Below are 24,723 nucleotides of genomic sequence, written 5' to 3' on the forward strand. Positions count from 1 at the left end.
TATACAATGTAGAAAATAATACAAATAAAGAAAAACCCTTGAATGAGGAGGTGTGTCCAAATGTTTTACTGGTACTGTACGTGGCTGTCACGTCTGCTCCTCCCCTCCAGCGTACGATGTCGCCGGAGTGTTAACCACCGGTCCTGGGATTCTTCATTACGCACACCTGCCACTCATCATTACTCGCACCTGTGAATCATTATGATTCACACCTGGACTTCATTAACTTCATCATTTCCTCCCCTTTATATGTCAGTCTCCCAGGTTCACTCACCAGTTGGTATCGTTCTTGTGTTTTGGCGTACTGCCTTATTCTAGTGGCGTGTTCTTGGTTTTGTTGTTAAAACATTTCACCTCGTTCCTAGTCACCGCCCCATCATTACAGTGGTTTATTGACAACTCTGTTTCTTACTATAGGCAGTTGGCTGTCTAGTTATTGCAACATTGTAACTCTTTGATGTGAGTAGTTGGTAACATTGTTTTGTTTCCAAGTGCTACTGAATAAGCTCAACAGAAATGCGCCAATTGCTCCAAATGATAGAAATCATTACTCTACTCTATCAATCCAGTCCAAATATTTATACTACACAGGGTCGTCATGTGTTAATCTTGCCTAGGGTGGCAGCAGAACTGCTTGGACCGGGTCTGACCAACACTATCATTTGCCTCTAATTGATTTGCGCTTGCAGCTAACCTTGGCCTGCTCAAAGTGAGCCACTACTGATGGGAAGTCAAAACTGTCCAACTCTTTGGAGCAGGTTGATGTGCATCAGTCTCGTTACTTTGTCTTCAAGAAGGCACGATCTTGAGGAAGTCCTTACTGTTTTTGAGAAAGAGTCCCCTTTCGGCAGGCACACTGGGAACGGGGATAATCAACTCAATCTTCTCCATTTCTCCCCAGTACACTTCGCTGAAGTCCCTTGTGAGGACCTCAAGTCTTTTGCGTGAGTAAAAAAAACGACACTAATTTCCCAGCACCTTGAGGATTTATTATCCTGTAAGGTATATTTGCCTTTGAAGTTTGAACACATCGACTGGTATTTACATCAATGAATAAAAAGCATTATTGTCTAATGGATTTGTTTTCTTCTCCTGGACAACCATGTGACCTGATCACATATTTTTTGAGCCAAAAGCTGGGAGTTACCGGTTAACGGAAACCCTGGTATACACCGGTTGTTTACGAAGCATGTGACATAAAATTGATTATGAACGCAGCATTCCTGAATGGCTATAACCAGTTTTTCCAGATTTTTATTTCACGTTTATTTAACCAGGTAGGCTAGTTGAGAACAAGTTCTCATTTACAACAGGTCGCAGTTCAGGTCACATGGTTAGGAAATACTATCTCATTGGTCAGCAAACGGGAACTAAAGGGTCCATTGGATAACAACACAATAAACAAAACCCTACAATGATTTCTTACTGAATACCTCAATCAATGGTGAATTTGCTTGGCTGAGAAGGATTGTTAGTGTTCATTTTCAGGCCTGTGATAGATGCACTGTATGTCTGCAGCTCATAAGCTATGTCACACTATGACAGGTAGTCACTATTACACTCCGGCTTTCCATTTGGGTAACTGATCATCACTACATAAAAACCACCCCTGACTGTGATTTGTGCCATCGATTAAAACTCAGGAGGGAAACATTGGAGAGATGTTCGCAAGAACTAACAACGCTAGGTGGGGAGAGAGATGGAGATGGGCAGGGGAGGCTTGGGCGAGGAGTGCGATGATAGGGAGGTGGGGTGAGGGGGGTGCAAGACAGACATAAAATACAGAAACATGTCCTTATATGGAAATGCAAGGGAATTGGCCTGGGCCCATTCTGTGACAGATAGGAAGAATGACAGCTGTGTGGGCCAATCAATAAGGGCCCACAGCGCGGCCCTGTCAGACAGATGGCAAATTGGAGACCCGGGAGACACTAAGACAATTTGACACAATCAGATACACAGATACGGACGGGCGTGATGTGTGAAACACACACACACACACACACACACACACACACACACACACACACACACACACACACACACACACACACACACACACACTCTCTGGAAACAAATAACCAAATCTACTGAGAGACAGGGATGTAAAGGCCAAAGCCTTCAACCTGTGTGTTGGACCTATTTTCTCCCCCTCTTGTACCTGTGTTGATCACATTTCCTGTCCTCCACTTCTTTCTCTCACACGTTCCCCTTTGCGGCCACACATACATTTTACAGTGTCAATCTGGGTTGTGCCCTTATCTTCTCTGTCCTCCCTCCTCCTCATTCCCCTCATTTGGTTGCCTCTCTTTTTCACTTTTTCTTTCTTTTTCCTCTACTGGCTTCTGGTGGGTTTTTGTTTGGGTGCGAGGCATCGGTCACTGTGAGGGTAGTGTGTGGGTGTTTGTGTGTGTATGTGTCTCTGTGCCTCTTCCTGTGTGCAACGCTGTTGTTGTGTGTCTGCTGTGCCTGTGTGTGTGTGTGTGTGTGTGTGTGTGTGTGTGTGTGTGTGTGTGTGTGTGTGTGTGTGTGTGTGTGTGTGTGTGTGTGTGTGTGTGTGTGTGTGTGTGTATTCAGCAAGCACCATTTGTCTCTGTTGTTTGTTTGTGAAAGCAGGAAGATAAATGTAATTAGATAAATGAAATTGCACTGTTCCCTTTATCTCCTCTCTCTCTCCCACTCTGTTCTCCCTAATCCATCTCTTGCTGCTCTTCTCATTCTCTCTCACCCTTTTGCCCTTGCAGTCCCTCTTTCTCCTCCTTTCACTCTCCATCTCTTCTGGACATATTTTCATTTGCAGGGTGTGAAAGTTGCTGTTTGAATAAGCATATTTGTCCTGTTTAATAGTATGCCTCCTCACTCCAGTCCATCATTTAACTTATTCTCCTTATCTTCTGTAAACACACACATTCCTCTTCCTCTCTCTGGGCTTCTCTCTTTCTCTCTAGGCTTCCTCTCTCTCTGGGATTCTCTCTTTCTCTCTAGGCTTCTCTCTCTGGGCTTCTCTCTTTCTCTCTAGGCTTATTCTCTCTCTGGGCTTCTCTCTTTCTCTCTAGGCTTCCTCTCTCTCTGGGCTTCTCTCTTTCTCTCTAGGCTTCCTCTCTCTGGGCTTCTCTCTGTCTCTCTAGGCTTATTCTCTCTCTGGGATTCTCTCTTTCTCTCTAGGCTTCTCTCTCTGGGCTTCTCTCTTTCTCTCTAGGCTTATTCTCTCTCTGGGCTTCTCTCTTTCTCTCTAGGCTTCCTCTCTCTCTGGGCTTCTCTCTTTCTCTCTAGGCTTCCTCTCTCTGGGCTTCTCTCTGTCTCTCTAGGCTTATTCTCTCTCTGGGCTTCTCTCTTTCTCTCTAGGCTTCTCTCTCTGGGCTTCTCTCTTTCTCTCTAGGCTTCTCTCTCTGGGCTTCTCTCTTTCTCTCTAGGCTTCCTCTCTCTCTGGGCTTCTCTCTTTCTCTCTAGGCTTCCTCTCTCTCTGGGCTTCTCTCTTTCTCTCGAGGCTTCTCTCTCTGGGCTTCACTCTTTCTCTCTAGGCTTCCTCTCTCTCTGGGCTTCTCTGTCTCTCTAGGCTTATTCTCTCTCTGGGCTTCTCTCTTTCTCTCTAGGCTTCTCTCTCTGGGCTTCTCTCTTTCTCTCTAGGCCTCTCTCTCTGGGCTTCTCTCTTTCTCTCTAGGCTTCCTCTCTCTTTGAGCTTCTCTCTGTCTCTCTAGGCTTATTCTCTCTCTGGGCTTCTCTCTTTCTCTCTAGGCTTATTCTCTCTCTGGGCTTCTCTCTTTCTTTCTCTCTAGGCTTCCTCTCTCTCTGGGCTTCTCTCTTTCTCTCTAGGCTTCTCTCTCTGGGCTTCTCTTTTTCTCTCTAGGCTTCCTCTCTCTGGGCTTTTCTCTTTCTCTCTAGGCTTCCTCTCTCTCTGGGCTTCTCTCTTTCTCTCTAGGCTTCCTCTCTCTCTGGGCTTCTCTCTGTCTCTCTAGGCTTATTCTCTCTCTGGGCTTCTCTCTTTCTCTCTAGGCTTATTCTCTCTCTGGGCTTCTCTCTTTCTCTCTAGGCTTCCTCTCTCTCTGGGCTTCTCTCTTTCTCTCTAGGCTTCTCTCTCTGGGCTTCTCTCTTTCTCTCTAGGCTTCTCTCTTTCTCTCTAGGCTTATTCTCTCTCTGGGCTTCTCTCTCTCTTTCTCTCTAGGCTTATTCTCTCTCTGGGCTTCTCTCTTTCTCTCTAGGCTTCTCTCTCTGGGCTTCACTCTTTCTCTCTAGGCTTCCTCTCTCTCTGGGCTTCTCTCTGTCTCTCTAGGCTTATTCTCTCTCTCTGGGCTTCTCTCTTTCTCTCTAGGCTTATTCTCTCTCTGGGCTTCTCTCTTTCTTTCTCTCTAGGCTTCCTCTCTCTCTGGGCTTCTCTCTTTCTCTCTAGGCTTCTCTCTCTGGGCTTCTCTCTTTCTCTCTAGGCTTCCTCTCTCTGGGCTTTTCTCTTTCTCTCTAGGCTTCCTCTCTCTCTGGGCTTCTCTCTGTCTCTCTAGGCTTATTCTCTCTCTGGGCTTCTCTCTTTCTCTCTAGGCTTATTCTCTCTCTGGGCTTCTCTCTTTCTCTCTAGGCTTCTCTCTCTGGGCTTCTCTCTTTCTCTCTAGGCTTCCTCTCTCTCTGGGCTTCTCTCTTTCTCTCTAGGCTTCCTCTCTCTCTGGGCTTCTCTCTTTCTCTCTAGGCTTCCTCTCTCTCTTGGCTTCTCTCTGTCTCTCTAGGCTTATTCTCTCTCTGGGCTTCTCTCTTTCTCTTTCTCTCTAGGCTTCTCTCTCTGGGCTTCTCTCTTTCTCTCTAGGCTTCCTCTCTCTCTGGTCTTCTCTCTTTCTCTCTAGGCTTCCTCTCTCTCTGGGCTTCTCTCTGTCTCTCTAGGCTTATTCTCTCTCTGGGCTTCTCTCTTTCTCTCTAGGCTTATTCTCTCTCTGGGCTTCTCTCTTTCTCTCTAGGCTTCCTCTCTCTCTGGGCTTCTCTCTTTCTCTCTAGGCTTCTCTCTCTGGGCTTCTCTCTTTCTCTCTAGGCTTCCTCTCTCTCTGGGCTTCTCTCTTTCTCTCTAGGCTTCCTCTCTCTCTGGGCTTCTCTCTGTCTCTCTAGGCTTATTCTCTCTCTGGGCTTCTCTCTTTCTCTCTAGGCTTCTCTCTCTGGGCTTCTCTCTTTCTCTCTAGGCTTCCTCTCTCTCTGGGCTTCTCTCTGTCTCTCTAGGCTTATTCTCTCTCTCTGGGCTTCTCTCTTTCTCTCTAGGCTTATTCTCTCTCTCTGGGCTTCTCTCTTTCTCTCTAGGCTTCTCTCTCTGGGCTTCTCTCTTTCTCTCTAGGCTTCCTCTCTCTCTCTGGGCTTCTCTCTTTCTCTCTAGGCTTCTCTCTCTGGGCTTCTCTCTTTCTCTCTAGGCTTCCTCTCTCTGGGCTTTCTCTCTTCTCTCTAGGCTTCTCTCTGTCTCTCTAGGCTTATTCTTCTCTCTTTCTCTCTAGGCTTATTCTCTCTCTGGGCTTCTCTCTTTCTCTCTAGGCTTCTCTCTCTCTCTAGGCTTCTCTCTCTGCTTCTCTCTTTCTCTCTAGGCTTCTCTCTCTGGGCTTCTCTCTCTTTCTCTCTAGGCTTATTCTCTCTCTGGGCTTCTCTCTTTCTCTCTAGGCTTCCTCTCTCTCTGGGCTTCTCTTTCTCTCTAGGCTTATTTCTCTCTCTGGGCTTCTCTCTTTCTCTCTAGGCTTATTCTCTCTCTCTGGGCTTTCTCTCTAGGCTTTCTCTCTAGGCTTTTCTCTTTCTCTCTAGGCTTTCTCTCTCTGGGCTTCTCTCTTTCTCTCTAGGCTTTCCTCTCTCTCTGGGCTTCTCTCTGTCTCTCTAGGCTTATTCTCTCTCTGGGCTTCTCTCTTTCTCTCTAGGCTTCCTCTCTCTCTGGGCTTCTCTCTTTCTCTCTAGGTTTCTCTCTCTGGGCTTCACTCTTTCTCTCTAGGCTTCCTCTCTCTCTGGGCTTCTCTCTGTCTCTCTAGGCTTATTCTCTCTCTGGGCTTCTCTCTTTCTCTCTAGGCTTCTCTCTCTGGGCTTCTCTCTTTCTCTCTAGGCTTCCTCTCTCTCTGGGCTTCTCTCTTTCTCTCTGGGCTTCCTCTCTCTCTGGGCTTCTCTCTTTCTCTCTAGGCTTCCTCTTTCTCTGGGCTTCTCTCTTTCTCTATAGGCTTCTCTCTCTGGGCTTCTCTCTTTCTCTCTGGGCTTCTTCTCTCTCTGGGCTTCTCTCTTTCTCTCTAGGCTTCCTCTCTCTCTGGGCTTCTCTCTCTCTCTAGGCTTCTCTCTCTGGGCTTCTCTCTTTCTCTCTGGGCTTCCTCTCTCTCTGGCTTTCTCTTTCGACCCACCGCTCTGCCCATTTCCAACACCCAAGTTTATCAAAATAGTACTAATAACAACATACTGGGTTTAGCATGTGGCTGTTACACCAACAGTAGAACTCTTAAAGACTGACTGCCTTTGAAAAGCAACGAATCGTTGTGAAAACAGCTAGTTACTAAACAGTTATTCTGGTGTCAAAATTCACTACAAAGTGTAAATAGGATCATTTTGGTCATAAAGTCGGTGAGTCACAACAGGTAAATGAAGGTTGGGTTTTGGTTTGACAAGCTGTTCACCCCATGTCAGTGAGAAAACGGACATTGTCAAACCAAAACCCAACCTTCATTTACCTGTTGTGACTCACCGACTTTATGACCAAAATGATCCTATTTACACTTTGTAGTGAATTTTGACACCAGAATAACTGTTTAGTAACTAGCTGTTTTCTCACTTACTGAAGAAATACTGCACCAAACGCCTTAGATGTAAAATTGTCCAACGAAAACATCCTCTGAAAATGTCCAAATTCATTACAGAGTTCTCTTTTGAGGATTTTGAGGAAGTGAAATAGGCTTCTGTGTCTACAGTGGCTCATGGGGGACAAACATCATTAACCAAACACAGAATCGGACAGGAAACACCCCTCCAAGACTGAAATCTTGTTTTTCTAATGAGTAACACACGTGCCAATCGGCGTGTTCAGTGGCTCCTAAACCCTGTACATCAGATGGACTCAGTACCAGTCACGCTAAGGGTTCTCCCTTTCATATCTCAACACTTGTCCCCTATTAGGAGGGTAACTGGTTTTACTGCCCAACATATTAATCATATGTTTCAGGAAATCATTTGAGTATTGCAGATGACAGAGGTAATGTTGTACTGGAAGCGTGGCTGTTGGGGAGTTGATTCCAACCATTCCAACTTGGACCTGGCGACAGGGAAAAGTGCAGATGACAGAGGTAATGTTGTACTGGAAGCGTGGCGGTTGGGGAGTTGATTCCAACCATTCCAACTTGGACCTGGCGACAGGGAAAAGTGCAGATGACAGAGGTAATGTTGTACTGGAAGCGTGGCGGTTGGGGAGTTGATTCCAACCATTCCAACTTGGACCTGGCTACAGGGAAAAGTGCAGATGACAGAGGTAATGTTGTACTGGAAGCGTGGCGGTTGGGGAGTTGATTCCAACCATTCCAACTTGGACCTGGCTACAGGGAAAAGTGCAGATGACAGAGGTAATGTTGTACTGGAAGCGTGGCGGTTGGGGAGTTGATTCTAACCATTCCAACTTGGACCTGGCGACAGGGAAAAGTGCAGATGACAGAGGTAATGTTGTACTGGAAGCGTGGCGGTTGGGGAGTTGATTCTAACCATTCCAACTTGGACCTGGCTTATTGTGGGAAAAGTGCAGATGACAGAGGTAATGTTGTACTGGAAGCGTGGCGGTTGGGGAGTTGATTCTAACCATTCCAACTTGGACCTGGCAGAGGTAATGTTGTACAGGGAAAAGTGCAGATGACAGAGGTAATGTTGTACTGGAAGCGTGGCGGTTGGGGAGTTGATTCTAACCATTCCAACTTGGACCTGGCTACAGGGAAAAGTGCAGATGAGGAACATCAGATGTTACACAATAAAGCGTTTTATGGCGAGCAGAAAACTGTAAATATGACCTTGTTTCTAAAGCAAGGACTGTTCTCTTAAGGTTTGTGAAACCCATATGGGAATGTGCCAGGTATTTATCAGGAGGTGTTTGTTGTCGGCTTACAGGGTTTATCATCCACAGTGACCTATTTCACTTCTTTTATTCATTGTCGTTATCATGGAATAAATCCCACGCACCTTCACCAGTAAGCTCAGAGGTGCCAGTGTTTTTCCCATTAATCATCATCATCATCACATTTCTGCTTTATCTATTCTGAGTGTTTCACGACTCAGGGACCAATGAAATGTATTCAGATACCATCTGGAGTTTCGTTCTATTATGTTCACAAATGGAACGTCTTTTCCGTTTCCTGTTCCATTTCATGTATCAGTTTTGGAGATACAAGGTTTTCTCCTGGCAGCAACACCATCGTTATTGGCTCAACATCTGAGACGCAGCCGGAGGTAGTGTAGTGTATCTCTGTCGTCTCTCACCCTCACTCTGCTGTTTTCTTACATAAGCTTGATGTAATCAATGTCTGCTGGGAGTTTGACATGTCAATGCCAATGTCTGTCACGTGTGGTAGTATGATGAGCATTAGAATGTACAGTGAAGTGAGTGTTCACGTTAGTGTAGGTCGGGGCAGGGGTTTGACCATGGACTGTGTGAGTATTGCGTGTTTCAGGAGCTGTTCTATGCCGTGTTCTGCTCAGCAGCTGCTAGCCTATTTGCATGTCTGCCTCCAGCAGATGTGTGGGTGTGTGTATGTAATTTCATATGCTAGCATGCCACTGTGATTGTCTTCCCAGGGACAGTGACAGGTCATGTTGTTGCTCGTGTGTGTGTGTGTGCGTGTGCGTGCGTGCGTGCGTGCATGTGCATGTACATCTGTGTGTGTGTGTGAGAGAGAGAGACCAGGTCAGTGCGATGTGTTTTTATGTCTACCTGTCAGCATATATTAAAGTTGCACTATGTAGAACTTGCTCTGCCATTTCCTGTTTGCTAAACCTCTAATAGTTTGTCTAATTTCTGTTTGTGACAAAATAAACTAGTATAGTGTAGAGAATCATTGTATCATATAATCCACAGTGAAATATATCAGCTGTTTGAAGCTGGTGTACAAAACCAAAAGTAGCAAAAACAAAACTTAAGAACGGGAAGCATAGAAATAGATCACATAGATCAGATCGGCCCCTTCTTAAACTTGCTTTCAAGTACAATGATAGATCTATAACTCACATTTCTATGTGAATTTGGTTGGGTTGCCCAAAAAGTTACATATTGCCACTTTCATGTTTGTGTGTGTGTCAGTTTATTTCTGTTGGTTTGATTGTATGTCAAAATGTCTATGAGGATTAACGTCTTCATCGAAGTGAGTTTGTGGTCGCAGAAGTATGTGTGTGTGTGTGTGTGTGTGTGTGTGTGTGTGTGTGTGTGTGTGTGTGTGTGTGTGTGTGTGTGTGTGTGTGTGTGTGTGTGCATGTCTGCCTGACTTCTAGGTCTTTGAGTGAGTATGTGTGTGATTGTATTTTATGTCAAACTGTCCGTTTGGATTAGCGTCTTTCTCTTCCTCTGTGTGTGTCTCATTCCCTGTCTGAGTGTCTCACTCTGAGCCGGTGGGCGAGTGATAGCATCTGTGTGTGTTTTGTGTTGACACGGTGACACCGGCTCTCAAAAATCATTTGGACCATCCTTATGGCGGTGAGTCATGCAGCGTCTCTGCTCCCCGGTCGGTGGTCACTAGGCTGCGTCTGGATTGGCATGCGCCCAACGCCTTTAACCCTCTGCACCTCCTCGGCGACACTTCCTGTAGGAGTTTTTCATGGCGCCTGCCTTCTATTCTAATAGCCTTCTGTAATTACCTTCTTCCCTGCTAGAACAATTACTCAGGCCAACCAAGGGAAAGTGCCAATGTTATTTTTAGATTTTATTAATGATAATTCTCACAGCTACAAACTGCTTTCTCGCTCTCCTTTCTGACTCTCTCTCAATTCCCTTTTTTAATCGCCACCTCATTTCCTCTTCCCCTCCCTCCCTCCCTCTAATCTCCTCTCCCTCCTTCTCCTCTTCCTTTTCTGTCTCTCTCCCTCCTTCTCCACTTCCTTTTCTGTCTCTCTCCCTCCTTCTCTTCTTCCTTTTCTGTCTCTCTCCCTATTTCTCACACACTTCAGTTCTCCATTAAGAGTAACATCCAACACTCTCCCTCTTCCTTGGTTGTCAGAATAGAGAAGCAGCACTCCCTCCCTCTCCCTCTCTCCGTCTCTCCCTCCCTCGCTCTGTCTCTCCCTCTCTCTCTCTCTCTCCCTCTCCCTCTCCCTCTCCCTCCCTCTCCCTCCCTCTCTCTCTCTCTCTCTCTTGTTCCACTGTTTGTCAAGGAGGAGAGAGCTACTTCTGTTTTCCAAGGAGTTTTAGTTGCAGTGGAATTGTGTCAACTGGAGCTGTGACTGTCTTTCACACTCTACCACCTCTCTCTCTCTCTCTCTCTCATTCTATCCCCACCTCATAAGTCCAGCTTCAATATCCATTGGGTTTTATTGGCATGGCATTCATTCTAGTAAAGCCCTTTATCCTCCTCTGGCTCTCTATTTCATTCACTCTATCTCTCTCTGTCTCCCCCTCTCTCAGTCTCCATCTACCCGTCTCCCCCTCTCTCCGTCTCCCTCTCTCTCCCTCCCTGTCCGTCTCCCCCTCCCTCTCTCCATCTCTCCCTCCCTCACTCCATCTCTCCCTCTCTCCGGCTCCGTCTCTCCCTCTCTCCATCCCCCCCTCCCTCGCTCCGTCTCCCCCTCCCTCGCTCCGTCTCCCCCTCCCTCGATCTGTCTCCTCCTCCCTCTCTCCGTCTCCCCCTCCCTCTCTCCGTCTCTCCCTCCCTCGCTCTGTCTCCCCCTCCCTATCTCCGTCTCTCCCTCTCTCTGGTTCCCCCTCCCTCTCTCTGGCTCCCCCTCCCTCTCTCCGTCTCTCCCTCCCTTGCTCTGTCTCCCCCTCCCTCTCTCCGTCTCCCCCTCCCTCTCTCCGTCTCCCCTCCCTCGCTCTGTCTCCCCCTCCCTCTCTCCGTCTCTCCCTCCCTCGCTCCGTCTCTCCCTCTCTCCGTCTCTCCCTCTCTCCGTCTCCCCCTCTCTCCGTCTCTCCCTCCCTCTCTCTGGCTCCCCCTCCCTCTCTCCGTCTCTCCCTCCCTCGCTCTGTCTCCCCCTCCCTCTCTCCGTCTCTCCCTCCCTCGCTCTGTCTCACCCTCCCTCTCTCCATCTCTCCCCTCTCTGGCTCCCCCTCCCTCTCTCCGGCTCCCCACCCATCCTCTCCAGCTCCCCCTCCCTCCCTCTGTCTCTCCCTCCCTGTTTCTGTCTCTCTTCCTCCTCCCTCTCTCCATCTTTCCCTCCCTCTCTCCGTCTCTATCTCTCTTCCTCCGCCCCCTCCGCTCCGTCTCGCCCTCCCTCTCTCCTTCTCCCCTCCCCCTCTCGTCTCCCCCTCCCCTCTCTCCGTCTCCCCCGCCCTCTCCTCTCTCCCGTCTCTCCTCTTCCTCTCGCTCCTCGCCCTCCCTCTCTCCGTCTCTCCCTCGCTCCATCTCTCCCTCTCTCCGGCTCCGTCTCTCCCTCTCTCCATCTCTCCCTCCCTTGCTCTGTCTCCCCCTCCCTCGCTCCGTCTCCCCCTCCCTCTCTCCGCCTCTCCCTCCCTCGCTCCGTCTCCCCCTCCCTCTCTCCGGCTCCGTCTCTCCCTCTCTCCGTCTCTCCCTCCCTTGCTCTGTCTCCCCCTCCCTCTCTCCGTCTCCCCCTCCCTCGCTCTGTCTCCCCCTCCCTCTCTCCGTCTCTCCCTCTCTCTGTCTGCCCCTCCCTCTCTCCGGCTCCCCCACCCACCCTCTCCAGCTCCCCCTCCCTCCCTCTGTCTCTCCCTCCCTGTTTCTGTCTCTCTTCCTCCTCCCTCTCTCCATCTTTCCCTCCCTCTCTCCGTCTCTATCTCTCTTCCTCCGCCCTCTCTCCATCTCCCCCTCCCTCTCTCCGTCTCCCCCTCCCCCTCCCCCTCTCTCCGTCTCTCTCCCCCTCTCCGTCTCCCCCTCCCTCTCTCCGTCTCTCCCCCTCCCCCTCTCCGTCTCCCCCTCCCTCTCTCCGTCTCCCCCTCCCTCCGTCTCTGTCCCTCTTCCTCCGCCCTCGCTCCGTCTCGCCCCTCCCTCTCTCCGTCTCTCCTCTCTCCGTCTCTCCCCTCTCCGTCTCGCCCTCCCTCTCTCGCCCTCCCTCTCTCCTCTCTCGCTCCATCTCTCCCTCTCTCCCTCCCTCTCCGTCTCGCCCTCCCTCTCTCCATCTCTCTCCCTCCCTCGCTCCATCTCTCCCCTCTCTCCTCGCTCCATCTCTCCCCTCTCTCTCCGTCTCTCCCTCCCTCCCTTGCTCCATCTCCCCTCCCTTGCTCTGTCTCCCCCTCCCTCTCTCCGGCTCCGTCTCTCCCTCTCTCCGCTCTCTCCCTCCCCTTGCTCTGTCTCCCCCTCCCTCTCTCCTTGTCTCCCCCTCCCTCGCTCTGTCTCCCCTCCCTCTCTCCGTCTCTCCCTCCCTCGCTCCGTCTCTCCCTCTCTCTGTCTGCCCCTCCCTCTCTCCGGCTCCCCACCCACCCTCTCCAGCTCCCCCTCCCTCTCTCTGTCTCTCCCTCCCTGTTTCTGTCTCTCTTCCTCCTCCCTCTCTCCATCTTTCCCTCCCTCTCTCCGTCTCTATCTCTCTTCCTCAGCCCTCTCTCCGTCTCCCCCTCCCCCTCCCCCCTCTCTCCATCTCCCCCTCCCTCTCTCCCCCTCCCTCTCTCCGTCTCCCCCTCCCCCTCTCCGTCTCCCCCTCCCTCTCTCCGTCTCCCCCTCTCCGTCTCTCCCTCCCTCTCTCCGTCTCCCCCTCCCTCTCTCCGTCTCCCCCTCCCCCTCTCCGTCTCCTCCGCCCTCTCTCCGTCTCCCCTCCCTCTCTCCGTCTCCCCCTCCCTCTCCCCCTCTCTCCGTCTCCCCCTCTCCATCTCCCCCTCCCCGTCTCCCCCTCTCCGTCTCCCCCTCCCTCTCTCCGTCTCCCCTCCCTCTCTCCGTCTCCCCCTCCCTCCGTCTCCCTCTCCGTCTCCCCCTCGCTCCATTTCTCCCTCTCTCCGGCTCCGTCTCTCCCTCTCTCCGTCTCCCCCTCCCTCTCTCCGTCTCTCCCTCCCTCGCTCCATCTCTCCCTCTCTCCGGCTCCGTCTCTCCCTCTCTCCGTCTCCCCCTCCCTCTCTCCGTCTCCCCCTCCATCTCTCCGTCTCTCTCTTGCTTCCCTTTTTAATGTGAATGCATGTCCTCTTCTAAACTCTGCTGTCTGTTCCCAAGACATTATGTTCTCAGTCCTCTCCCGATGACCACTCCTCTCCTCCACACCTCTCCCTCCATCCACCTGTCTCTCCCTCTGTATCTACCTCTCCCACTCCCTTAGTTAGAGCTCAGGTTGCTTGGGACTCCATTAGAAATAAAGGGAGTCTGTGTTAAGGTGAAGAAAAGAGAGTGAAGAAAAGAAGGAGGGAAAGAAAGAGGTGACAGTAACAGGAGCCCAGCGAAGTGTCTGCTTTCTTTATTACACAGGTCCCTCTGTTCTTCTCCTTTTCTCTCTCCTTCTCTTTATCCATCGCCCCAGAGGAAACCGCTTTCGAACTGTGTGGAAATCAATCACTCTCTCCGTCCCCTGCACTCTTCTTTCATCCCCATCTCTCTTTTTTTAACGCTTCTACCCTCTCTTTTAAATCAAATCAGAACATATTTATTTAGGATACTTTTGAAGGCAAAGCAACAAAGTGCTCCCTCTACCCACCATGGATGGTGGTGTGTGATGTGCATGTTGATGTGACTCGGTGCTCTGCGTGTGGTTATAGGGGTCCTTTAATCCTAACCCCAGTCTGTCTCCCAGAACTGGTAATCTAATCCTCCGTTCAATTTCAATTTAAATGTAACCCCTATCTAACCTCCAGTGCTGGCTAGAGGCCTCAGGCAAGACACGCGTGTTTGGCTGGCTGCGACAGGGTTGGCACTAGTGTGTGTGTGTGTGTGTGTGTGTGTGTGTGTGTGTGTGTGTGTGTGTGTGTGTGTGTGTGTGTGTGTGTGTGTGTGTGTGTGTGTGTGTGTGTGTGTGTGTGTGTGTGTGTGTGTGTGTGTGTTGGTGCAGGAAAAAGATAGCTGGAGAACAACAACCATATTTAGTGGTTCACGGGCGAAAGGGAGAAAGATGAGGTAGAAATGCTATGAATATTTGAAGAGAGTTGATGAAATGGACTGACAGTAGAGAAGAAGGCTTGTTTGTTAGTCACCAGGCACCCCAGAGCTGTACTGTACTAGGATTCTAGAAGATCTCTGCTGTTTAGCAGGTCTCTGCTCTTTCCATGTCATCATCAGATACACATATTATTCCAGAATAATCCAAATGCTTTGTGTTTGTGTTATTTGATCTCTGTATTTTAGCTTTTCGCTCGCTTTCCCTTTGTAGCAGTCTATCATGGTCTCTCTTTATTTCACTCTCTCTCCCCTCCCCCATCTCTTTGTCTCTTATCCCAAGAGATGTATCTAAAGGGTCCTGTTGGGATTCATTAAAGTAATTATGCTATACACCAATCCCTTGCTCTCTCTCTCCACCTCCCTTCCTCCATCTCTCAGTCCCTGCTGTATATCACCTTCCTTCCTCTCTCTCCACCTCCCTTCCTCCATCTCTCTCAGTCCCTGCCGTATATCACCTTCCTTCCTCTCTCTCCACCTCCCTCCATCTCTCTCAGTCCCTGCCGTATATCACCTTCTTTCCTCTCTCTCCACCTCCCTCCCTCCATCTCTCTCAGTCCCTGCCGTATATCACCTTCCTTCCTCTCTCTCCACCTCCCTCCCTCCATCTCTCTCAGTCCCTGCCGTATATCACCTTCCTTCCTCTCTCTCCACCTCCCTCCATCTCTCTCAGTCCCTTCCGTATATCACCTTCTTTCCTCTCTCTCCACCTCCCTCCCTCCATCTCTCTCAGTCCCTGCCGTATATCACCTTCCTTCCTCTCTCTCCACCTCCTTCCCTCCATCTCTCTCAGTCCCTGCCGTATATCACCTTCCTTCCTCTCTCTCCACCTCCCTCCATCTCTCTCAGTCCCTTCCGTATATCACCTTCTTTCCTCTCTCTCCACCTCCCTCCCTCCATCTCTCTCAGTCCCTGCCGTATATCACCTTCCTTCCTCTCTCTCCACCTCCCTCCCTCCATCTATCTCAGTCCCTGCCGTATATCACCTTCCTTCCTCTCTCTCCACCTCCCTCCCTCCATCTCTCTCAGTCCCTGCCGTATATCACCCTCCTTCCTCTCTCTCCACCTCCCTCCCTCCATCTCTCTCAGTCCCTGCTGTATATCACCTTCCTTCCTCTCTCTCCACCTCCCTCCCTCCATCTCTCTCAGTCCCTGCCGTATATCACCTTCCTTCCTCTCTCTCCACCTCCCTCCCTCCATCTCTCTCAGTCCCTGCCGTATATCACCTTCCTTCCTCTCTCTCCACCTCCCTCCCTCCATCTCTCTCAGTCCCTGCCGTATATCACCCTCCTTCCTCTCTCTCCACCTCCCTTCCTCCATCTCTCTCAGTCCCTGCCGTATATCACCCTCCTTCCTCTCTCTCCACCTCCCTCCCTCCATCTCTCTCAGTCCCTGCCGTATATCACCTTCCTTCCTCTCTCTCCACCTCCCTCCCTCCATCTCTCTCAGTCCCTGCTGTATATCACCTTCCTTCCTCTCTCTCCACCTCCCTTCCTCCATCTCTCTCAGTCCCTGCCGTATATCACCCTCCTTCCTCTCTCTCCACCTCCCTCCCTCCATCTCTCTCAGTCCCTGCCGTATATCACCTTCCTTCCTCTCTCTCCACCTCCCTCCATCTCTCTCAGTCCCTGCCGTATATCACCCTCCTTCCTCTCTCTCCACCTCCCTCCCTCCATCTCTCTCAGTCCCTGCTGTATATCACCTTCCTTCCTCTCTCTCCACCTCCCTTCCTCCATCTATCTCAGTCCCTGCCGTATATCACCTTCCTTCCTCTCTCTCCACCTCCCTCCATCTCTCTCAGTCCCTGCCGTATATCACCTTCCTTCCTCTCTCTCCACCTCCCTTCCTCCATCTCTCTCAGTCCCTGCCGTATATCACCTTCCTTCCTCTCTCTCCACCTCCCTCCCTCCATCTCTCTCAGTCCCTGCCGTATATCACCTTCCTTCCTCTCTCTCCACCTCCCTCCCTCCATCTCTCTCAGTCCCTGCCGTATATCACCTTCCTTCCTCTCTCTCCACCTCCCTCCCTCCATCTCTCTCAGTCCCTGCCGTATATCACCTTCCTTCCTCTCTCTCCACCTCCCTCCCCTCCATCTCTCTCAGTCCCTGCCGTATATCACCTTCCTTCCTCTCTCTCCACCTTCCTCCATCTCTCTCAGTCCCTGCCGTATATCACCTTCCTTCCTCTCTCTCCACCTCCCTCCCTCCATCTCTCTCAGTCCCTGCCGTATATCACCTTCCTTCCTCTCTCTCCACCTCCCTCCCTCCATCTCTCTCAGTCCCTGCCGTATATCACCTTCCTTCCTCTCTCTCCACCTCCCTCCCTCCATCTCTCTCAGTCCCTGCCGTATATCACCTTCCTTCCTCTCTCTCCACCTCCCTCCATCTCTCTCAGTCCCTGCCGTATATCACCTTCTTTCCTCAAACATTTATTATGTCTACTTATCCATCCTCCTTTCTCTCCATTTTCTCTCTCTCCCGGTCATCACACTTAATTCCTTCCTTCTTACTCTCTCGCATATTCATAATTACAGTCCCCATCTCTCTCTCTATCCCCCTCTCTCTTTCTATCTCTCTCTCTATCCCCCTCTCTCTTTCTATCTCTCTCTCTATCCCCCTCTCCCTCTCTCTCTCTCTATCCCCCCTATCTCTCTCTATCCCCCTCTCTCTATCCCCCTCTCTCTTTCTATCCCTCTCTCTATCACCCCCCTCTCTCTCTATCTATCACCCCCTCTCTCTCTATCTCCCCCTCTATCTCTCTCTCGCTCTCTCTCTCTATCACCTTCCCCTCTCTCCCCCTCTCTATCTCTCTCTCTCTCTCTCTCTCTCTCTCTCTCTCTCTCTCTCTCTCTCTCTCTCTCTCTCTCTCTCTCTCTCTCTCTCTCTCTTTTTTCAGGAGCGACCCAATGGTATATTATCATATGTCCCAGTTTTGAATGGGGCCCTTGGGGGGACAGAGGCGTAATAAATTCAGGGGTCTCATTAATATTTAACACACTGCCTTGTTTCTGTTTGCACTAATTCAAAGACCATTGATTAAAATTTCATTTTATTTGTTAGATCTTTTCCCTGTTTTTATTTATTTGTTCTTGCCTCGGAATGTTTGCGCGTGTAAGCAGCATATGTGTGTGTGCGTGTGTGTGTCACCTTCCTTCCTCTCTCCACCTCCCCTCCCTCCTCTCTCTCCCTCCATCTCTCGTGTGTGTGTGTGTGTGTGCGCTTGTGTGTGTGCGTGTGTGTGTGTGTGCGCGTGTGTGTGTGTGTGTGTGTGCGCATGTGTGTGTGTGCGTGTGTGTGTGTGTGTAGGCAAGCGGGAGATCAGTTGTTGACAAGTATAGACATGCTTCCTGCTCCTTCATGTTCCTATGAGGGTGTGTGTTACACATGCAGGAGGGTTATGTGTGGCAGTATAGCCTCATTTTGTTTTCAATGTTCTGTTTCTGGTCTTTTATCGAGAGGCTTAGAATCATAGCTGATCACCTTCCAGATTTATCAGCAGAGAGAGAGAGAGAGAGAGAGAGAGAGAGAGAGAGAGAGAGAGAGAGAGAGAGAGATCTCCACCTCCCTCCCATCTCTCTCAGTCCCAGAGAGTGAGCGAGAGAAAGAGACTCTCCCACTCTCCCTCTTCCTCTCCCTCCCTCTCCCCCTATCCCCTTCACTCTCCCTCTTCCTCTCTCTCCCTCCCTCCCTCTCCCCCTATCCCCTTCACTTTCCTCCCTCCCCCTCTCCCCTATCCCCTTCACTCTCCCTCTTCCTCTCTTTCCCTCCCTCTCCCCCTATCCCCTTCACTCTCCCTCTTCCTCTCTCTCTCTCCCTCCCTCCCTCTCCCCCTATCCCATTCACTCTCCCTCCCTCCCTCTCCCCCTATCCCCTTCACTCTCCCTCTTCCTCTCTTTCCCTCCCTCTCCCCCTATCCACTTCACTCTCCCTCTTCCTCTCTTTCCCTCCCTCTCCCCTATCTCTTTCACTCTCCCTCTCCCCCTATCCCCTTCACTCTCACTCTCCCTCTTCCTCTTCCTCTCCCTCCCTCTCCCCCTATCCCCTTCACTCTCCCTCTCCCCCTATCCCATTCACTCTCCCTCTTCCTCTTCCTCTTCCTCTCCCCCTATTCCCTTCACTCTCCCTCTCCCCCTATCCCCTTCACTCTCACTCTCCCTCTTCCTCTTCCTCCCTCTCCCCCTATCTCCTTCACTCTCCCTCTCCCACTATCCCCTTCACTCTCACTCTTCCTCTTCATCTTCCTCTCCCTCTCTCTCCCCCTATCCCTCTCACTCTCCCTCTTCCTCTTCCTCTCCCTCCCTCTCCCCCTATCCCTCTCACTCTCCCTCTCCCCCTATCCCCTTCCTCTCACTCTCCCTCTTCCTCTCCCTCACTCTCCCCTATCAGTCCCCTTCACTCTCCCTCTTCCTCTTCCTCTCCCCCTATCCCCTTCACTCTCCCTCTCCCCCTATCCCCTTCACTCTCCCTCTCCCCCTATCCCCTTCACTCTCCCTCTCCCCCTATCCCCTTCACTCTCCCTCTTCCTCTTCCTCTCCCTCCCTCTCCCCCTATCCCCTTCACTCTCACTCTCCCTCTTCCTCTTCCTCTCCCTCCCTCTCCCCCTATCCCCTTCACTCTCCCTCTCCCCTATCCCCTTTACTCTCCTCTCCCCTCTTCCTCCCTCTCCCCCTATCCCCTTCACTCTCCCTCTCCCCCTTTCCCCTTCACTTTCACTCTCCCACTTCCTCTTCCTCTTCCTCTCCCTCCCTCTCCCCCTATCCCCTTCACTCTCCCTCTATCCCCTTCACTCTCCCTCTTCCTCTTCCTCTCCCTCCCTCTCCCCCTATCCCCTTCACTCTCACTCTCCCTCTTCCTCTTCCTCTCCCTCCCTCTCCCCCTATCCCCTTCACTCTCCCTCTCCCCCTATCCCCTTCACTCTCCCTCTCCCCCTATCCCCTTCACTCTCACTCTCCCTCTTCATCTTCCTCTCCCTCCCTCTCCCCCTATCCCTCTCACTCTCCCTCTTCCTCTTCCTCTCTCTCTCATCCACTATCCTATAAAGAAGCTGGTTATTTTGTCAGATGTCTTTGTTTCTCTGGTCCATGCCAATCCACAGCACCGCAGCCTGCCAAGACTGTGCAGGACATGAATCTGAAGCACCTAGCTGGTGTGTGTGTGTTAAAAGAACAGTGACAGTTGATCAGTATCCATTCACGTCTCTGCATGTCTTTTTTCATGTCTTCTTCCTTTAAGTCCTCTTTTCTTCAGTCTCCATTGATTGATCTCTTTCTCTCTCTCTCTCTGATCCCCTTCCTTTGTATCATTTACAATTCCCCCTCTCCTCTCGTTTCCTCCTCTCCCTCCTCAGATGTTTTGGAGAAATCTCTCTTTCATTTATTCTCTCTTCTAGTCTCCTGTCATGGGAAGGGATAGCGAGATGGGGGAAAGAAGGAGAAGAGTGGGTAGAGGAGAAAGTACATTTCGTTATATCCTTTGTTTTAGACTGCTTGTAGCTGGAAGGGCACATTTGTCGCATTTCAGATATGAAGAGAGAGAGTGAGAGGTAGAGAGACAGAGAGAGATTTGAGTAGTTGTCAGGGCCATTCTGTAATGGAAAGAAGAGGGATGAGAGGAACGATAGAGGAGGGAGGATGGTGCCAGGGTGTCATACACTTCTCTGTAAACAAAGTGACAGTCATTTACCAACTAACAATCCATACTTCCCTTTGCACTCATCCCTGACTACCTCGTTCCTGTCTTTCACCTCTCTCTATCGCTCCCTGTGTCTCTCGCTCTCTTGCTCTCTGTGTCTCGCTCTCGCTCGCTCTCACATGCTTTCTCGCTCTATCTCTTTCTCACGCTCTAGCGCTCTCTCCCTCTTGCTCTCGCTCTCGCTCTCTCTCTGTCTCTCTCTCGCGCTCTCTCTCTCTCTTTCTCTCTTTCTCTCGCTCTCTCTCTCTGTCTCTCTTTCTCTCGCTCACTCTCTGTTTCTCTCTCTCTGTCTCTCTCTCTCTCTCTCTCTCTCTCTCTCTCTCTCTCTCTCTCTCTCTCTCTCTCTCTCTCTCTCTCTCTCTCACACACATGCTCTCTCTCTCCCTGTCTCTCTCACTCTCTCTGTCTCCCTCTCTCTCCCCCTAGCTCCCTGTCATTCTCTCTCTCCCTGTCATTCTCTCTCTCCCTGGCATTCTCTCTCTCCCTGTCACTCTGTCTCTCTCTGTCACTCTCTCTCCCCCTGTCTCTCTCTCCCTGTCACTCTCTCTCTCTCTGTCACTCTCTCTCAGCTACAGTGATTTAACTCTCTCCATCCATTGCACTCCTCTCCTATTATCGCTCTCTGTCTGTGTCTCTCTCTCTGTCTCTGTCTCTCTCTCCCTGCCACTCTCTCTCTCCCTGGCATTCTCTCTCTCCTGTCACTCTGTCTCTCTCTGTCCCTCTCTCTCCCCTGTCTCTGTATGTCTCTCCCTGTCACTCTCTCTCTCTGTCACTCTCTCTCAGCTACAGTGATTTACGCTCTCTCCATCCATTGCTCTCCTCTCCTATTATCGCTCTCTGTCTGTGTCTCTCTCTCTGTCTCTCTGTTTGTCTCTCTCTCTCTTCTCTCTCTCTCTCTCTCTCTCTCTCTCTCTCTCTCTGTGTGTCTCTCTCTGCTCTCTGTGTCTCTGTCTCTGTCTCACTCTGTGTCTCCTCTCTGTCTCTCTCTGTCTCTCGCTCTCTCTCTCTCTGTCTCTCTCTGTCTCTCTCTGTGGCTCTCTCTCTTGCTCTGTCTCGCTCTCTCTGTGTCTCTCTCTGTCTCGCTCTCTCTCTCTCTGCTCTCTCTGTTTGTCTGTCTCTCTCTTGCTCTCTCTCTCGTTCTCTCTCCTGTCTCTCTCTCTCTCTCTGTCTCTCTCTCCCCTGTCTCTCTGTCCCTGTCGCTCTGTCTCTGTCACTCTCTCCCAGCTCTAACTCTCCCCTGCACTCCTCTCTATTCTCTCTCTGTCTCTGTCTCTCTCTCCCTGTCTCTCTCTCCCTGTCTCTCTCTCTCTGTCTCCCTGTCTCTGTCTCCCTGTCCTCTCTCTCTCCCTGTCTCTCTCTCCCTGTCACTCTCTCTCTCCCTGTCACTCTCTCCCTGTGATTTCTCTCTCCATCCATTGCACTCTCTCCTCTCTGTCTCTGTCTCTCTCTGTCCCTGTCTCTCTCTCTCTGTCTCTCTCTCCCTGTCTCTCTCTCCCTGTCTCTCTGTCTCTGTCTCTCTCTCCCTGTCACTCTGTCTCTCTCTGTCACTCTCTCTCCCCCTGTCTCTCTCTCCCTGTCACTCTCTCTCTGTCTGTCACTCTCTCTCAGCTACAGTGATTTAACTCTCTCCATCCATTGCACTCCTCTCCTATTATCGCTCTCTGTCTGTGTCTCTCTCTCTGTCTCTCTCTCTCTCTCTCTCTCTCTCTCTCTCTCTCTCTCTCTCTCTGTGTGTCTCTCTCGCTCTCTGTGTCTCACTCTGTCTCACTCTGTGTCTCACCTTCTGTCTCTCTCTCTCTCGCTCTCTGTGTCTCACTCTCGGTCTCTCTCTCGCTTGCACGCTCTCTGTGTCTCTCCCTCTCTCACTTTCTCTGTGTCTCTCTCTCTTTCTCTCTCTCTGTCCCTCTCTCTCGCTCGCTTGCTCTCTGTATCTCTCTCACGCTCGCTCTCTCTCTGTGTCTCTCGCTCTCTCGCTCTCTCTCTCTGTGTCTCTCACGCTCTCTGTGGCTCTCTCTCGCTCTCTCTCGCACTCTGTGTCTCTCTCTCTTGCTCTGTCTCGCTCTCTGTGTCTCTCTCTCTGTCTCGCTCGCTTTCTCTCTCGCTCTCTCTGTTTGTCTGTCGCTCTCTCGTTCTCTCGCTCTCTCTCTCTCTCTCCCTGTCTCTCTCTCTGTCTCTCTGTCGCTGTCGCTCTGTCTCTGTCACTCTCTCCCCGTCTCTGTCACTCTCTCCCCGTCTCTCTCTCCCTGTCTCTCTCTCTCTCTCTGTCTCTGTCACTATCTCCCCGTCTCTCTCTCCCTGTCTCTCTCTCTCTGTCTCTGTCTCTGTCTCTCTCTCCCTGTCACTCTCTCTCTCCCTGTCTCTCTCTCTCCCTGTCTCTCTCTCTCTCCCTGTCTCTCTCTCTCTCCCTGTCACTCTCTCTCTCCCTGTCACTCTCTCTCTCCCTGTCTCTCTCTCTCTCCCTGTCTCTCTCTCTCTCCCTGTCTCTGTCTCTCTCTCTCCTCTGTCTCTCTCTCTCTGTCTCTCTCTCCCTGTCTCTCTCTCCTGTCTCTCCCTGTCTCTCTCCCCTGTCTCTGTCTCTCTCTCCCTGTCTCTCTGTCTCTCTCTGTCTCTCTCTCTCTCCCCTGTCTCTCTCTCCCTGTCACTCTCTCAATTCAATTCAATTTCAATTCAAGGGCTTTCTTGGCATGGGAACATCTGTTAACATTGCCAAAGCTCTGTCTCTGACAACATACAAAGTGAATATATCTGTCTCTGTCAACAAAAATTAACAGTCTCTCTACACATCTCAGTTTCAAAACAGTAAAGACATTCTCCCTGTCATATTCTATCTCTCCCTGTCACTCTGTCTCTCTCTGTATCTCTCTATATCTCTATATATGTCATCTCTCTCTCTGTCAAATAATTAAAGGACACAAGATAAAATAAATAAGCATAATTATGGGTTGTATTTACAATGGTGTTTGTTCTTCACTGGTTGCCCTTTTCTCGTGGCAACAGGTCATTCAAATCTTGCTGCTGTGATGGCACTCTCTGGAATTTCTCCCCAGTAGATCCCTGGGAGTTTTTCAAAATTGGATATGTTTTCGAATTCTTTGTGGATCTGTGTGATCTGGAAATATGTCTCTCTAATATGGTCATACATTGGGCAGGAGGTTAGGAAGTGCAGCTCTGTTTCCTGTCTCTCTTTGTGTCTCAGTGAGCACATAGCCTGTCTTCTCTTGAGAGCTCATGTCTGCCTCTCGGTCTCTTTCTCAATAGCAAGGCTGTGCTCACTGAGTCTGTCTCTAGTCAAAGCTTTCCTTAATTTTGGGTCAGTCACAGTGGTCAGGTATTCTGCCTCTGTGTACTCTCTCTCTAGGGCCAAATAGCATCTCTAGTTTGCTCTGTTTTTTGTTAATTCTTTCCAATGTGTTAAGTAATTATCTTTTTGTTTTCTCATGATTTGGTTGGGTCTAATTGTGCTGTTGTCCTGGGGCTCTGTAGGGTGTGTTTGTGTTTGTGAACAGAGCCCCAGGACCAGCTCTCTAGGGACTCTTCTCCAGGTTCATCTCTCTGTTTGTGATGGCTTTGTTATGGAAGGTTTGTGAATCGCTTCCTCTTTAGGTGGTTGTAGAATTTAATGGCTCTTTTCTGGATTTTGATAATTAGTGGGTATCGGCCTAATCTCTGCTCTGCATGCATTATTTGGTGTTTTACGTTGTCACGGAGGATATTTTTCTCAGAATTCTCCCGTGCAGAGTCTCTCTCTTGGTGTTTGTCCCATTTTGTGAAGTCTTCTCTCTGTCTCTGTCTCTGTCGGACCCCAGACCTCACAACCATGGGCAATGGGCTCTATGACTGATTCAAGTATTTTTAGCCAAATCCTAATTGGTATGTTGAAATTTATGTTTCTTTTGATGGCATAGAATGCCCTTCTTGCCTTGTCTCTCTCTCGTTCACACCTTTGTGGAAGTTACCTGTGGCGCTGATGTCTTAGGCCTCTCTGTATGTCTCTTTTTGTGTGCTCTAGGGCAACAGTGTCTAGATGGAATTTGTATTTGTGGTCCTGGTGACTGGACCTTTTTGGAACACCATTATTTTGGTCTTACTGAGATTTACTGTCAGGGCCCAGGTCTGACAGAATCTGTGCATAAGATCTAGGTGCTGCTGTTCCCTCCTTGGTTGGTGACAGAAGCACCAGATCATCAGCAAACAGCAGACATTTGACTCTCGGATTCTAGTAGGGTGAGGCCGGGTGCTGCAGACTTTTCTAGTGCTCCGCGCCAGTTCTCTTGATATATATGTCTGAAGAGGGTGGGGCTTAAGCTGTCTCCCTGCTCTAACCCCACGACCCTGTCTCTCTCCCTGAATTGTGTGTGTTTTTGCCAATTTTAACCGTCACTTGTTGTTTGTGTCTCATGGATTTTATAATGTCTTATGTTTTACCCCCAACACCACTTTCCATCAGTTTGTATCTGTCTCAGACCCTCATGCCAAATTGAGTCTCTGTCTTTTTGAAATCAACAAAGCATGAGAAGACTTTGCCTTTGTTTTGGTGTGTTTGGTCTGTCAATTCCCTGTGCAGGGTGAATACATGGTCTGTTGTACTCTAATTCCCTGTAAAAGCCAATTTGACATTTGCTCAGCTACATTGTTTTCATTGAGGAAATGTATGAGTCTGCTGTTAATAATAATGTCCTGATTTTCTCTCTCTGTCTCTGTCTCTCTCTCCCTGTCTCTCTCTCTCCCTGTCTCTCTCTCCCTGTCACTCTCTCTGTCTCTCTCTGTCACTCTCTCTCCCCTCTGTCTCTCTCTCCCTGTCTCTCTCTCTACCTCTGTCACTGCTCATCTCAGCTACAGTGATTTAACTCTCT

The 24,723-nt window shown here is 50.2% G+C and overlaps 1 protein-coding gene and 1 long non-coding RNA gene across 5 annotated transcripts in view; one reads left to right on the top strand and one right to left on the bottom strand.

The window, feature by feature from the left end:
- Positions 1-24,723, top strand: part of cadm4 (cell adhesion molecule 4) — a 229,897-nt gene that overhangs the window by 60,945 nt on the left and 144,229 nt on the right. The window lies entirely within an intron of this gene.
- On the bottom strand, positions 13,759-16,747 carry LOC127915216 (uncharacterized). Of its 3 annotated transcripts, XR_008090591.1 has the most exons (5): positions 16,320-16,747; positions 15,963-16,142; positions 15,287-15,430; positions 14,755-14,930; positions 13,759-14,638 (listed from the first exon to the last, which is right to left on the bottom strand). It is a non-coding gene; the product is annotated as an uncharacterized LOC127915216 (long non-coding RNA). The 3 variants fall into 3 exon arrangements; XR_008090589.1 differs by lacking the exon at positions 16,320-16,747 and having other exon boundaries at positions 15,963-16,261; XR_008090590.1 differs by lacking the exons at positions 14,755-14,930; positions 16,320-16,747 and having other exon boundaries at positions 13,759-14,694; positions 15,963-16,261.

This window comes from Oncorhynchus keta, chromosome 34, assembly GCF_023373465.1.
Source record: "Oncorhynchus keta strain PuntledgeMale-10-30-2019 chromosome 34, Oket_V2, whole genome shotgun sequence".
NCBI lineage: Eukaryota > Metazoa > Chordata > Actinopteri > Salmoniformes > Salmonidae > Oncorhynchus > Oncorhynchus keta.